General features: G+C 40.1%; 1 long non-coding RNA gene across 1 annotated transcript; it reads right to left on the bottom strand.

Annotated features, from left to right (window-relative positions):
- Positions 1–15,228: 15,228 nt before the first annotated feature.
- Positions 15,229–15,540, bottom strand: LOC118495076. The gene is made up of 2 exons (XR_004897396.1): positions 15,392–15,540; positions 15,229–15,351 (listed from the first exon to the last, which is right to left on the bottom strand). It is a non-coding gene; the product is annotated as an uncharacterized LOC118495076 (long non-coding RNA).
- Positions 15,541–16,367: the final 827 nt, after the last annotated feature.

The following is a 16,367-nucleotide window of genomic DNA, read 5'->3' on the forward strand; positions in this document are numbered from 1 at the left end:
TTAACTCTGAGTCAACCTACTCCGAGTTGATTGAACCAACTCAAATCAGCTGTTCTGGAACCAAAAACTCAAGAGTTTCCCATCTCAGGGTAAATCAACTCAGAGATCAGGGTTAGACAGAGTTTGTTAAACCTCCTTCCTGAAACGGACCCCTGCTGTGTCCGGAGTGTGTGGGTGTGTGTAAATGTAGTGCAGTGTACTAAATTAATCTAACCAAACATAACTAAACAAAAACCCTGAAAGGCACAACAAACTGGACAGGGTCATTAAGCAATAAAGTGACTCAGTAATCTGTGATATTATTTTGGGCGATCTGTGACTTGAGATGGTGCAAAGTCTTTTTCTGTGAAGATCTCTCGGTTTAAAGGCCAAATTCCAGTGCATGCAAACCCTGCATGAATATTTTGTGGGGATGCTGCTAAGGGAAGGGCACTCCTCACAATGGTGGGAAGATCGTAAACTGTCATCGTCACTCCTGGATGAGCTCTCATCCAGCTGTCAGAGAAGTTGTAAACGTGCCTCTTCAGAGGCCCATATACACTCCATTCTAGTGGCTGCAGCTTGTGGGAACAGTGTGGGGGGAATGAGACGAGGATGATTCCATTGCTCCTGCAAAAATCAATTCCCTGCATGGAAATGTGAGAGCAATGATTGTTTAAAATCAACAAGACTTTAGACTCAAGGGTTGACTAGGTATGGGCCTGGAAATGCTCGAGGAGATCATCAGATGGAAAATTAAACAGTTTAAATAAACATTTAAAAGTTAGTTACTTTAAATTACAACTTTAATTAGTTACTTTAACATTAGAGAGAGGTGAATCAGTCAAACCACAAACACAGGCCAAGTTGACAACAACATTGCTGTCCTCCTAAGGAAGAAGTTGGTTTTTGCATAAGGGCCCCCAAAAAGTTACAAACAGCCCTGCTAGCTGGTGTTTCTAAAAGTTGGAGAAGCTGCTGGACAAGACGCACCTGTCATGGGGAGATGTGCAGCATGTTGCCAAGGACCAAATGCAATGGAGAGATCTCTTTTGGCCTTATGTCCCATAGGGGATGAAGAAGAGTGTGTGTTAACTTCAGTGATATGATTTGAGCTGTTGCAGAGTATTGACCCTAACGTAACAATTAAAGTTACATTGTGCTCATTGCAAAAGAGCTGTGTGCAGTCATTGAGGAAGTGGTTAAAGTACTCCGGGTGAGGCATGTTTGCATTCCTCGCACAAAGAACTCTGATGCACAGAAGGTTAAGCTTAAGTCTTAAAATAGAGTAAGCCTTATATGGTATGAAAGGAACATTATGAACCAGACGGTCGGGTAGAAAAACAGGAAATGTGTATAAGGAAGCGGTGCAACACAGATGTCCTGTGAAAGATGACAGTCTCTGCCTGGAGACAATAAGACACCGCCCTGCAGGAAGACAATAAAAGATTAGGGTAAGGAGAGGACGGGGCTCACTTCGGACGAGATCTTGGTGGACCGAGCCCTAACTTTATGTCTGTTGCTGGGAAAACTTAGTCTCTGTTTTGTGAATCCACAGCTGTGTTGTAACTATTATGCTGGACTCAGTAAACTTGGTTGACTGAACTCATCATCTCTGATTAATCCTTGTGTAGAGTGAACATAAGTCCATAAAAGAAGACGCAGGAATGAATTAATAGGAGTCAGATTTGACCGGACTCAGGGTCTTATTTTGGACATTCCCAACACTGTTAACTGCAACATTACTGTTACCATTATACAGGCTAACATTACCTAACTGGTAATGTTACCAACAATGTTAACAAGGTAACAAACAATTAAACAAAGTCGCTAGCAAGCTTACCAACTTGGGTTTAATTCCCTGCAGCTGCAGCTGTCGTGAAGTCAGAGGCTGGCTACACTCTGTTTTCCTGCCGTTTGCTTTCTTGATGTAACGTTAAAGAGTTGCATCAGCGTTATCCCACCACAGGACGCCATAGCCATTGTAGATTACTCTGAAAGTCAATACTCAGGCTCACACAAGCACCTTTTGTTCAAAAGTATTATCACTACATTTGAACCCTTCTCTATTAAGTTACGTTATGATTTTGGTGCATGTCGGTTTAACGTCAATGACTGTGGCTAGCGTACGCTCCCTTTAGCTGGGCGTCTTGCTCTAAGGCTAATTCCTTCTGTCTATGGCTAATTAGCTAGTTAACGTGCTAATAATCCTAACATATAACGTTCAATAAAAGCGCAGACTTCTTGACGGGTCTGTTAGTACAATTAAACGCACAGCAAGCCATATTATGCGTCAGCTATTTGCTTGAAAATTGTCCGAAAAAGACACAAATACTTGATGAACTTCAGTTTTTGGCCCTTCTGCATTGGCTTCATTGTTTAGCATGGGAGGTTGCTGCTTGGTTAGATGCTACAAAAATACTCTTTCATTCTCATTGCCCTTTGATAATCTACACGCAACTTTTCTTTTTATCTGCTGGTTGAAATGGCAGAGACAGAGAGTTTTAAAAACGTCCTTCTCTCCTGCACAGGTACCAGCATCCGTCAGCAGACATATTTATGTCGGCACAAAGACATGGTGCAGCTCTTTTTCATTAGTCACGTTTATAATGTATGATTTATGTTAGAGTAACAACTGACATTTATACACACAGTCACACACGGCCAGCCTACATTGCAAACGAAAATTATTGAAGTGTTCATTTGCATAGAGCAGGTAGGTGAGATCCAATCACAAGTGATCACTCAGGACGCATTTGGATACACATTCTTCTGCCAGGTGGGAACATGCGTACCTAGACCTATCCACTTGTGATCAGATCACTCAGGACAGATGTTAAAACCAGGTCAAACAGGCTCTATAATGTTGTAGTGGCCACTGAGGAGGTTCAACAGGTTTTCAACATGCTGAAACCTGTTGTTACTCTTCTCTCTGTGAGATTTAGGTTCCATCACAGAATTGCAACTGCATTTTTCTTTTTTTTCTTTCATCTGTCGACCCATGTCGTTTCATGAAGACATTCAGAGCTGATCAGAGTCATGTCTGCTTTAATCCATTTTGAATTAAAGTGAAAGATTTAAGTTGGCTTTAATACTATTTAATACATTGTAAGGGATTGTTATCCCTAAAATCCCTTAAACCAGATAACCCTTTAATAGAAAAGAAGGGCTTATCTTAAACTTAAATCCAGAAAAACTCAAATCTATGATGGATTTTAAAATCCCCTTAAACTGTAGATTATCAATTAAAATCCCACAACATGGAGCTCTTTGGTAGCTGAGTAGTTATAGTGTTTGCCCCTCAAATGCAGTGTTGCAGGTTTGGTTCCAACCTGGGAGTCTTCCAGCCAAAACACATCGGGCAGCGTAGCGCAGCTATTTTCATTTGGGCGCCCATGTTAGCCAATCTGTCCGTTCACACCGGGCAGGTAATCACATACAGGAAGACCACAGTGCAGCTGGACACTTTATAAAAATAAAACACATTCAAAATAAAACACTTAGGTTCATGGTGAGTTTGGCTGTCTTGATTTCTCACAGCGAGACACGCAATCAGCAGGCACACGGAGAGAGAGATGGACAGATGGACAGAGAGTGAAACACACACACACACACACACACACACCACACACACACACACACACACACACACACACACACACACACACACACACACCATAGAAGAAATATGTGTCCGGTATTTATTGAATAGTTCATGTTCTAAAGGTATAAGTTGTGGATTTAAATCCTATTTTCAACCATTCGAAAGAAGACATGTTATGGAAGATAAATAGTCCAAAATCTCTAAATTGAAAAATTATCTTTTCTTGTCTTCCCTTAATAATGTAAAGTAACTAAAACTGTCAGGTAAATGTAGTGCGGTGAAAAGTACAATATTTCCCTCTGAGGTGTAGTGGAGTAGGAGTATAAAGTAGCAGAAAATGATAGAAAATGTACAACTACCTCAAAATTATACTTAAGACGATACTTGGGTAAAATTTGCTCAGTTGATATCCACCAGTGTTAAAAGGGTTAAAATACATTAGAGTAAGTTTAAAGATACTCAGACAGACTGTAACTCTGTGGAGGGCTGAACAGGTGAACAAACAGGTGGAGCAGGTGAGTCGAGCTGGAATCCACGTGAACACAGCTTAGGTATTTCATCACCTGGCCCGACAGGTAACACCCCCCCCCCCCACCCCACAGGAGCCGGGTGGACCGGTCGGAGTTTCAGGGTATAAATAGCTGAGGACACTTTTCAGAGCGCCACAGCTCGGCGGACTCTGCTGATCCTCTTCGGTCCAGTGGTTCTTGACAGTTCAACAGTACTGAAACAGATTTGTGAAATGTTTAGGACCACTGAATCAAAGTGAAGGAACTCTCATCTGAGGACGGACCCTGGGGACTCTTTGTTTTTACGTCAGGTGGGCTGAAATGATTCTGTGTTCAAGCTCTGAAGGGTGCTTAAACTTCTAGCCTGACTACAGTTAATCATTTTTCATATTCATTTTTTATTGTGTGTGTGTGTGTGTGTGTGTGCGCGCTTTGTTGACCATATACATTTTTGTTTTAGAGACCACCATTTCTGATGTAATATATTTTGGCAAAAAGTGTTTTCTTCTAATTTTTATTCTAGCATTGTGTGTTTGACAGAGAGACTTCTTATCTTTTCCCTGTTGTTGGTTGCTTTTGTTTTAGTCTTTTGGCAGTTTAGTTTAGCTTTTCCATTTTGAAATGTAAATGTTTTTAACCTCTTTAAATCATGTGTAACCATTTATCATTTGTATTGATTAAAAACAAGTAGACTGTTGTGGTCTACTGAAAGACAAGTTTCTTCTGTTTTTTTCCCCACCTTTGCATCTGCGGTTTCTCCACAAAGTCTTCAGTAAGGCCTAAAATAAATAAGTATCAACAAATAAAATAAATACTTCTAACAATTTCTGCAGCCTTAATGACCTAATTACAGCCGTAATGATTTTTAGTACTACTGCACAGTCTTACAGTTTCAACCGAAAATAATGAATACTGAATACAATAAAGAAATGAGTCAGACTGTGATAGGTCTGAGGTGTGTGTTTAAGGGTCCTCACAGAAAAACACACTATCTAAACTACAACTGGACCCTAACCTCTGATTAGTTTTTAGTCCTAGCAATTGTTATTTTACTCATATCACCAGAAGCAGTATTTTGTAGTAGCAGCACTATTAGAACTGATAATAATAATGTACTTTATCTTTATAACACCTTAGATAACAAAGGGAGATTCTTTACAGGGACAAAATGTTTGAAGAAGAGGTTTTAAAAGCTTTTTATTTTATTAGATGTTGAATAGTAAAACGTAATCACATGATGTGTGATTTCTCTGACAATGACTAGGTTTCTGTGATTTGATAGTTTGTTTTTGACATCACTCTGATGTAGACTGGGACTCTGAAGTTATAAGGGTATCACGCATCCTCAGATGAAATGCAAACAGACACCAGGAAGAAAAGAGCAGCTTCTTCTCCCAGTGTTTCCTCGACAAACAAAGGTGGAAAGTGTCTATGTTAAACTGAAGTGAGTTCAGCAGGTGAGAATCCTACCAGAGGATTCTTTAAATGTTTGATACTCAGGATCATTTTGATCATGTGTGCTATGTTGCTGCTCAACTGGGCAGTAGAAAGGTTTCTTGATGCTGATTGGCTTATTCAAAATGTCTATTTAAAATATTCTGTAGAATTTCTCTTTGAGTTAAAGAACAATGATTTTAGAAAGATTTACATATAGTAATGGTGTTCGTGTTTAGTAGAACCAACAGCAGTTTAATTGTAATCTGAGTTCCCATCATCAATGAAAAATGCAGGGAGTGTCTAAACTGGTCGGACAGCTTGGATGGGTTAAGTGTATAAATGGAGTTTTAAGTGCTGGAATACAGCCATCCTCCAACAAGACTGACTTGGAGGTCACAAATATGGATCACAACCAATTACTGATGTCTTTTCCAAATATTGACATCACACTGTCTCATTTAGATTCACTATTGCCATGACTGTACTGAAAAACTTGTGTATCTGTAGCATAGCTCTATTACTGTGTCAGACACAAATATGGCGGCAGGCATGTCGGAAGTAACGTCTTTGGTACCCATGAATATCTTCCAGGCGGGAGTAGGCTAAGGCATAATGTTTAAAATGTCCAACTATTTTACATCTGACAGCCGCTGCATTAGCCACATTTTTCTGAGCCAGCTGGAGGGTGTGTGCGACACGCGACAGGCTGGGGAATCCTGCATCACTCATAGCTTTTATCATGTTTTTGGCATTATCCCGAAGCACAACGTGAACAGAACTTTTAGGAATGCCCCATGTCTGTAGCATGTCATCAAACGCACCTGCTATGGCTTGACTAGCGTGCAAACCCCAAAACTGTTTTGCATGATTAAAATCCTCATTGATCCACTGTGCAGTTAAGCTGATGGGAGACATTGGGCTGACACTACTAGTCCAAATAATCCAAATGGCACATCACGAATTCGTGCAGCTTTGGTAACAGTTTCTGTGATGTGGTGACGGCTGGGAATCTCATATCTCGGCTCCAGTACACTGAGAAGATGTCGAAACCCAGTATTATCACAACTGACAATGGCTGGTCGTCAAGTGCAATGTCCAAAGTTGGTTGTTGCTGTGTCCCGCTGCTAGCATTAGCAAACTCTTTAACCTTGGTTTTGTGTTGGCTCTTAAGATGTTTTATCAAGTTGCTAGTGTTGAAAGAGCTCGTTTTTGCCCCTCATTTTGACAATTAAGCAGAGCATAGTTTGCAATTAGCTTTACTTGTGTCAATAAATGTACTACTTTTGTTAGTTTACCTGTTGGAAATATTAAAATACAGTTGAAGTTAGAAGCACTCTGTCACGCACATTAAACATTTCACACATCACGTACTGATGGCTTCTTCTACTGTAAAGTTACTCTGCTGGTGTTAGCTACTGATGCCCTAGTTAATACCTAGAGCGAGTGTGCCCTCTGCTGAGAATGTTGTGCTTAAGGCGAGACACTACAGGTGAATAGGGCAAAATTTTTAACTTACAGATATCACCATGAAACTTTACCAGTTGATTACTCACATGAATTGGATAAAAAAATGTATGCCAAGTTTTCTGTAATTAAATATGCGCTAACTTGCATATATTTTGAAGCGAAGAATCTGACCATTGAAAAAAACAAGGTTCAAAATTATTTTTTCATTTTGTTGATATATTAAATTAAAAGACATTTACAGAGGGTATAGATTGTGAATATCTCCTTTTGTTACCCAGTAAATCAGAAAATACTGCCAATAGCCTTAAAAAAATGGGTTTCCACCCTATTTTTAGGCATAAAATGTCATATAAATCAGGCCAAGAATGATATATCAACAAATCCCTCTGTAAAAACCTTCAAAATATAGTTAGGAATACGACTGTAAAGTTTGGTGTATTTTAAGTGCTACAGAAGTGGAGATTCTTCGCTCAGAGTGTGAGAAAAAACTCATTTTGAGAAAACGGCTTTTAAAGATTTTTATGGCCAAATTCCACAAATTTCTATTGAAAGCCATGCATTACAGACAAAATATGCCTTTAGGTCCGAGTAAGATCCATGTATCACACTGTTTAACATCCAAACCTCATTATTGCATCATCCATCACTGATCATAACATCCAAAACAACACATCAACATGGTCTTCAACTGAAGACCATTACATCACAAACGTCGATCGGAACTGACAGAACACAACCATTACATAGCCTAGTTCCCCCAAGTTAGTTTACAGTCTACAGATCCATGCCAGCACCACATGTAGGGCCCTCCTCCATCTCCTGCTGGTGTCTTCACTTTCTTGGCTGTGCTTACACTTTTACGGCTCCACTTTGCACTGGCAGAATGGACACTATTGGCTTTTGAGATCCTAACCATGTCGTCATCCGTCATTGCATTGACAGTCACGACTATGCTCTGAAGCCACAATTTCTCCATCACAGCCAGCATGGCAGAGGCACCCTCATTAAATGTAGAAATAGCCATACTGGCTGCAGCCTCAACCCATTTTTGGACATCGGGCCCATATGACAGAGTTGAAGCATTCATTGGCATTCTGAGTGCCTACATGATGCATGCGCTTGAGCCAGCTGTCACTGGACATTCGGTGATACACAGGGATGAGCTTCTGACCCACCTTCTGTGATAAAAGGTTTCCTGTGTGAAGCCTATGGCTCTCTGGCTTTTCACCATTCTCCTCTGCTCTCCTGTACCAACACCAGGATGGATTACACCTAGTGTGCGTGGGATTTTCATCACTAGACATGGAGTGGAGGAGACCTGCCCATATTTCTGCCTTCATTTGATCCAGTGACCCTAGGTTATTTAGAATAGCCCTCCTGTAATAATTCTGCAAGGCTTTGCATTTCTTGGCAGTGAGCTTACCCTGACCTTTGCCCCCTAACTTGCGCTCAGCACTATTTTAGCTATTGTAGCTTACTTTCCTAAGCGCTGTGCCCATGCGCTTGTGAGCGTGATTTATGCGCTCAAGCTTGACTATTTCATGCCCAGGGTATAGGTTGAGCGCAACCACCTCCTTGAATGCTGCACTGTGCCCATCTGACAGCATCTCAGTGTAGCGTAGCTGATGTTGAGACACAGACATGGCCCACATCCTCTTGGTTGCCTCCTGTTCCATGGCCTTACTTGACCCTGAGAAATATCTAGCACAGTCTACATGAGTCTCCTTCCAGCTTTCAAATTCCTCCTGCGTAATTTTACCATCTCACCTAGCACACTCTATCAGGGTACAAGCATGGCAGTAGGAGGATAGCACCTCAAAGTCCACTACTAGCCCAGTGAGGATGTCGATGCACACACCAATGCCGTAGTGGGATGTGAAGTCTCTCTTCTGCCACATGCCATCAAAAGACACACTCATGTTGATTATGGCATCCTCATCCTCCCTTATTATCTCAGCCACATCAGGGTCAATATATGTGTATGCCTGCCTGATCTGGTCCCTGGAGTTATGCAGTGACTCCAAACCTCTCTCAATTTCTGCCACTCTGAAACTAACTAAAGTATACTGTATCAATAACATCATTTGGTTCAGTTTTATTGATACCCTACATATCTTCATTTTAGTGGCAGAAATTTCCAATTTGTTTTTGGAACAGAGAGGGGAGCAGCCAGGTCATAAAGGATCACTCACTTTAGCAAAGAGTTACATATGTTTATGTTTATTTTTATTTATTTAGCTGATGCTTTTGGTTATGGTTATGGTTTTTTTTTTGCAGACGCTTTTATCTAAAGCAACTTACATATACCAATACCTTTGGAGCCAATCGTATGCTTACAGTCCTAGAAATAGCTTATAAGACTTGGAACATTTGTATGGAATAGAATGGTTATGGTTTATTTAGTAGCCTAGATGATTATGTCCAAAGTGACTTACAACAGAGGACAAAAACAGAACAGAATACTTTGTTGTCTGTGTTGTGCATTGTGTAAGTGTAAGTCCAGCTTTTTTTGTTTTGTTTTTGTTTTGTTTTTGCAACCTTACTTTTAAATCTCCTGAGAAGGTACTATTTGCTTAGGCTGCATTATTTTCATATCCACCTTAGTTTTTGCCACCTCAAAGAAAATATGTACGGTAAAAGTAAAACTGACCAGCACAAAATACTGAATGAAATGCCACTTTATTTCTCTGTGTATTATTGTATCCTCATACAAAGATGCAAGTAATGCTATGTGGACAAAAAAGTGAAAGCAAACATGAATTCAGGCAAATATAAATTATTGGGTTGTGCTAGAATCAGCTGGCTGGTTGGAAGAAATAAGTGGTGGTAGAAGTTGTACTTTCTGGACCTCTGAATGCAAAGCAAATCACAACCTGGTCTCACGCCAGTCCGTGAAATGGTCACGTTATTTAGATTTATTGATTTGTGTACAGGTCACGATTTTCTCGTTTATTTCGTGTACAGGTCATGATTTTCAAACGTTATCCTTTCACGAACTGCCATGACACGGGGCTGCTCTGGGGAACCAACAACGGGGAAATTAAACGCCACAACGGGGAAATTTAACTCCACACGCCGGCAACAACAACAGAACAGACCGCCACACGCGGCCACAACGGGGAAATTAAATTACACACGCGGGCGACAACAACAGAACAGACCGCCACACGCGATCCCCGGGCGCAGGGACACAATCCTCTGTCTCTGTGGCACGCAAAAACGGGGACATAAAACGCCACACGCCGGCCACAACAACGGGACGGTTGAGGTTAGGAAAAGAAGAACTGGGAAAGGAACCGTCACACGCAGGACACATCGACAACAACGGGACGGTTGTGGTGAGGAAAAGAATAACGCAGCAAGGAACTGCAACACACAGGACGCGATCCCCGGTCTCCGGGGTGAAAGTCCTGTATTGTTTGACCCATCCACCACCCCGACCAATCTCCCTGCGTGGATTTTCTGCTTTTCATACTACTCCCTACCGTAGTCGTCCTGTGATTACGAAATATGCTTCCTATTTAAATACATAAAATTAAAATTCGTGCTCACCACACAAAAAAAACAACATAATCGTGTCCTGTTCACGAATAAATAGATTCAATAACGTAACCATTTCACGAACTGCCATGAGAATGGGCTGCAAATCAATGGCAATTAGTTTCTGATACACTACTCTTAATTATTGAAGACTTTTGTAGTGGAAAATTTACATTTAAGCATGATTCTTTATATTTTTGTCTTATTTTCTTCTCTATTAGCTTTCTCTTACAATACTGAAAGAGAGTTTATCTCATTCCCACATGTAGAATCTGATTCTAACTAAGTGAGAATCACAAAGTCTGGAACATAATGTGAGCACTGTTTGTCTGAACAGATAGGGGCGACAAGGTCACCCTAAAACTATCTCTCCTGATACATTTAGTTTTCCCATGCCAGTTGAGATGCAACTGGGGGGGTGAAAATCGTACAGGGGGAAGGAGGCGAAATGGCTCCAAGATGTCTCTTGTGTTTTTTGATTGTCTTCATGTGTATCAGATTGTCTGTGAGAAATGTAGAGTCATAATAAGCCAAGTGCGTGTGTGCTGTCACTCTGAAGATGTATTTAAGTTCAGTGTTTCTGTTCACTCATTTGAAGAGCTTTTCCACACCTTCTGTGAAATGTGTTCCTCCTATATTTGCAAATATACTTAATAAAATACAAAAAACCTAACTTGGTTTAGTCTTCGACTGTCCTTATTTTGTTTCACCTTCTATTTTTAAAACATCTACACCTGCTGCATCGAAAAACTTCCACCACAACTTGGTGTAAGAAGTGGGATCAGATGGAAAACAGGGAGAACCTCCGTGGGTAACTGAGGATTTGCGCGATCCGGGATCAAGCAGATGCCGCCTCATACCTCGCTTAAAAAGCATTCAGAGAGAGGGGATCAGAAACCACGGAGGGCTCTACTGAATCCATACTGATCTTAAAGACGGAAGCCATTTCAAGCAGCAGTGTAAGATAAAGATTTAAATGAATTAATTTGAAACAGAAATTCCAATTGACCTGTGAACTTTGATGAAACAAATGCAGTCGTTTGGACATTGAAAAGACTGATAGCCTTCTTGGGTTTTTTTTGTATAAGGGTTTGGGTGAATAATATTCGGCACATTTAACCATATCTCTGAAAAAGTCTCCTCAACCAGGCGTGGCGGTAGATTTTTTGCTAAATCTACACACGTGACAGCAGTAACCTGATTTCAGTGTGGGGTTCTCCGGGTTAAACCCCTATTAGCAGGAACTGTTAACGGATTTGTGTGGCTTTTTTCCGAGATAGTAAAAGCTGCCTTGCAACGACGGTTGTTCGAAGGTTAAGAAGTTGACTTCCCTCATTCTGAACGAATGGGCTCCAACCAATCGTCACCAGTCCCGAAAGGGCCTGTGGTGGAGGAGATGGTTCGGAGATATGGAATGGAATGGAATGTGTTGAATGTTTACCATATTGGTCAAAAAATTGGATTCCCTCAAAACAGCTCCCTCAGTACGGGAAAGCTGAAAGTGTTAAAACAGGATTTAGAAGAAGTAGAAATGGAATTAATGGGAAAATCAATGATTAAGACAGAAGACTTAAAGCTACTAGAAAAAACAAAAACAAAAAAACAAACAAGAAATGTTTTAACTATGGATAAAAGGTATAGTGATTCAGGGAAAGAATGCAAAACACACATACACCAATAACCTCCTCATCAGTTCTACAACCTAACCAAAGCCCATATTCTGAGCTTTCCAGTTTTCTACAAGCCAGGAGGATGAGCTGGGAAAAACGGAGGGACGAAGAGGACACATGTTTTGTGCATCGCCGCCCAAATCCCAGACTCGACTCTCGAACATGACCGACAGCATCCGTCACACCTGCATCGGGTGGAAAGACCAACGAGTACGTGAGAAAACCATGTTCGAAGCGTCTGTCTGCATGTTACAACAGGCTGGTGGGCAACATATGGAGCGCGGACCTGAAAAAGGCCGCTCCCACGAAGGACGTGGTCGAGGCAGAGGAGGCCGAGTCGGGTACCGTGGACAAAATGATGACCCTACAACCCAGACCAGTGTTGGTACTGCAAGGACTTTGGACATTGGGTACGTAACTGCCCGAAGAAAAAGCACAAACCACCTCAGATGGAGAACAGCACTTGTCCCTCTGATTGACTGAGTCCAAACACTGATGAGGTAGGCTACTGCAACCACACACTTGACTTCGCTTCATGCAATGAAGGAATGCTTTGCACTGATACACAGTTTGTTTTGCTATTAGGGACCATTGATAAGTTAGAAAGTTCTGAAAAAGAATTAAAAAAGTTAAACCAACTTATAGTATGTTCTCTTCTGAAGCCTACAAGAAAATGCCTACCACTGAGTGTAAAGTTAACGGGGTTCCACTCACTTATTTAGTTGACTCTGGTGCTACAAACTTGATTATTAGAGCTAAAGATTTGACACCGAAGCTTAGTGGTCATTTTATTTGGTCAATTGGGGCTACAGGTCAAGCAGTAAAAGAACATTTCTCTGTTCCTTTCTCATGTACATGGGAAACTGAAGACAGTTCAGTCTTTTTTGGTGTCTGATTTATGTCCACTTATTTTGCTTGGTCGTGATTTAATGTGCACTTTTAACATTGTTTTAACCTCAACACCTGACGGATTGAGAATTTCTCGTAATGATGCATCTGATATACCTACATTTGTTAATTACAGTGTGGCTAAAATGTCCTCACTGAGGCGACGTCTGTAATCAGCCCTGCCTCTGACTGTATGAAACCTGACAACTTGCATTGCACAGCTCATGTTACTACAGGGCCTGATGAAGAATGCTCAAAACGGTTCTTTAGAGACATAATGACAGTTTGACAACCTCACATCTGATTTGGACTGATACTGACTGTGTTGTAGCTGCATGCTTGACTGACAACCAATATCGTTTTTTTTTTTTTTGAAGTGCCCAACTCCTTGTGTGTTTTTTCTACATCTCTCAAGGTTTGAGCACCTGCTCTTTTCTCTTTTGGGAGAACGTTTTTTTATTGGTACAGTGCTGTTTTCCTGTAAAAATTAATTAAGAATAGCAGCTTTTTCAGTTTAAGTGTTAACTATTAGGATTTTTACTTGAGCCTGTCACTTAAAATGTCACATTCCTGATGTCACTGTAAAACTTTAAAAGTTTTTTTTTTCTGGGTCATGTGATCACAGTTGATGGTAAATCCATCTCACCCAAACACAAGTAACTAACTGGAACTTTCCCAAACATATAATTTAGAAAAAAATATTGTCCTACTGGGAATATGCGCCTATAACATATGCTTATTTCTATTTATGCAATTATGGAAGCTCCCTTATTGAGCTTCCTGATCCATGGTAAGGGTCTCAGTTCACATCAAACAAACTCTTGGATGCCCGAAGCTGATGAAGCATTCGTGAGTATGAAACTGGCTCTGCAGTCTTCCCCGACGCTGGGACTGCCAGATCCCTAAAAACAGTTTGTGCAGAGCTGCGTGACCTCTGTGTTGCTGCAACACCACGGTGACAAACTCCGTCCGGTTGCAAATTTCTCTGCTAAACTCGATTCTGTCGCTCGAAGCATTAAATACGTCCTGTTCCACATTCTGTGTTACACATTTTGTGGGAACAAAATGGAAAAACTCTATTTATCTGTGGCCACGTACCTTAGATATTACTACTCTGCTAGATTGCCAAATGTCACTCTAACAGATGCAATGTTCTTAACCCTGATTTCATTTTTTGACATTTCTTCTCCCAGAGACTCTAGCACTGGCCTGAACCGTGTGGGCTTCTCTGTTGTACCTGATTCTGATGCTATCTGATTTGGACCTCTGCCATCTCATCTCTCAGCACAAGCAGTAGAGCTCATGTGTAAAAGGGGGTGCAAATAGACACTCCGAAAAACAATTGAGGGAAAAACAATTGTTTCATAATAATGATAAAATGATTTTTTATTTTTTATAGAGAATACTGTCAGGCATGTGTCCTGTCAAAACAGACAGCTAGTGTAGTAGCCAAAGCCCTACTCACTGAAATAATTCAAAAAATGGAGAATTCCAACCAAAATCTCAAGTATAGTGGTTTGCATTCAAAATGCAAAATGCCTACCCTTGACAAGAGCTCTGCCTATTGTACGGAGGGTTATGAAAATGCGCATGCGCAAGCAACTTAACCTGTCACCCTTTGAGATTTTGTTTGCAGCACCTCCACACATTGGACTTGGGCGAGGAGGACACCCACCGAACACACCATTGTGTGAGGACCAGATGGTAATGTATTGTATCTCACTGCAAAAAAGGCACCAATTCCTGATGACATGCTAACAACCACAACGCGAGCAGCAGAGACACTCAGTGAGGTGAATGGTAACCCCTCACTGTACACTAGACTTACAGAGCAGCAAGGCCATAGCGACACATAATGTGATATGTTCCCATATCAGGTAACAAATTGGATAAATATTTACATGTAGAAGTACTTAGGTTTGCTCTGTAGGCCTAAAAACTGTAATTCATAATGATTTTTAGAAATACCAGACAGCAATCAGTATTACTTTGTAATACAAACCAAACCCAAAAATATAATAAACAATATATTTTTGTTTAATTTGTCTTAGTTTATTGGTTATATTGAAACCAATACAGGTTGATATGAGATTTCATCCTAAAAGCAGTTCATTTAATATTGTACTCTAGTGAGTTTTTCAGTAAAGCTGCACTAAAGACTTGTTTGTATTTTGATTTGCTATATCACAAATTGTTTAAAACTAAATTACTAATTGATATTGATGTTGAAAACATTTTATTTTGGTGATTTATTTTTCTTTCAAAAAATAAAAATAAATAATAATTATTTATTGAACTTTTTGTTGCTTTTACACAGGTTTTTGCTGTGTAACACAGGACAGTGTTAATGGCTAAACCATTAAACAGATTATTTATATATGCTGCTTATTGAGTCATGAGTTTTTCATGACTCAAATAGGGGGGATATAGTAGCAATAATAAATAAAGTGTTCACATCATTTTGATTTTAAAACTACTCTAAAGAAAATTTTGTTTTGTTTTGATTGACTTGCACTATTTGCAAAAACACAACCCTTAAGGTAATCTAAGGCGTAAAAGAGAACAGTTTCAAAACCAGTGTTTCCTTTTCATCACAATTTGTATGGATTTTATAGAGTTAAACCAGAATGAGGGAAAGAAATGCTGTTTTATAATTATTGATATTGACTAAAATGAGTTTTCCAAGTGATAATATTGATAAAAGAACAAATAATGCTTTTTGGAGTTCTGTTTTGTGCCACACAGTGCCTCGTGTGTGTCAGTCGGGTCCATCTCACCCCTCCTACCAGCAGCAGGATGGACTGAGAGAAGGAGGGGGGGAGCGAGAGACCATCCTGATCTGACACGTCTGACGCATTGAGAAGTTAAGTTGCACACAGACTCACATTCTGAAAATACACACACTAAGATAATTAGGAGAAGATAATTAGAAGTACTTATTTTTACTTTTAAGATAGGTATTCAGATTGGTGTGTCAGGAAATGTTTAAAGTACATTTCACTGTTCGAATTTGAATTGGATTGATGAAAAGTTGATAAAAATAACTTTGGCTTAGGTAAAGCCTGTTCCATTCAAAGACTTCCTAGAAATCTGGTTTAAAAAGGGAAATACCTTAATTTGTATTTTTCTAGTCTTTTTTCAGTTGCTACATCTTTCCTGGTGACCTGTGGAAGTTGTTTGAGGTTTTAGTGCTGAGATGGTTTGAAACCATTATGATTAAAACCATGTATCAACAACTTTAACACAGAGATTATGATTAAGACTAACATCTAA

The sequence above is a fragment of the Sander lucioperca genome, chromosome 1, assembly GCF_008315115.2.
Source record: "Sander lucioperca isolate FBNREF2018 chromosome 1, SLUC_FBN_1.2, whole genome shotgun sequence".
Lineage (NCBI taxonomy): Eukaryota > Metazoa > Chordata > Actinopteri > Perciformes > Percidae > Sander > Sander lucioperca.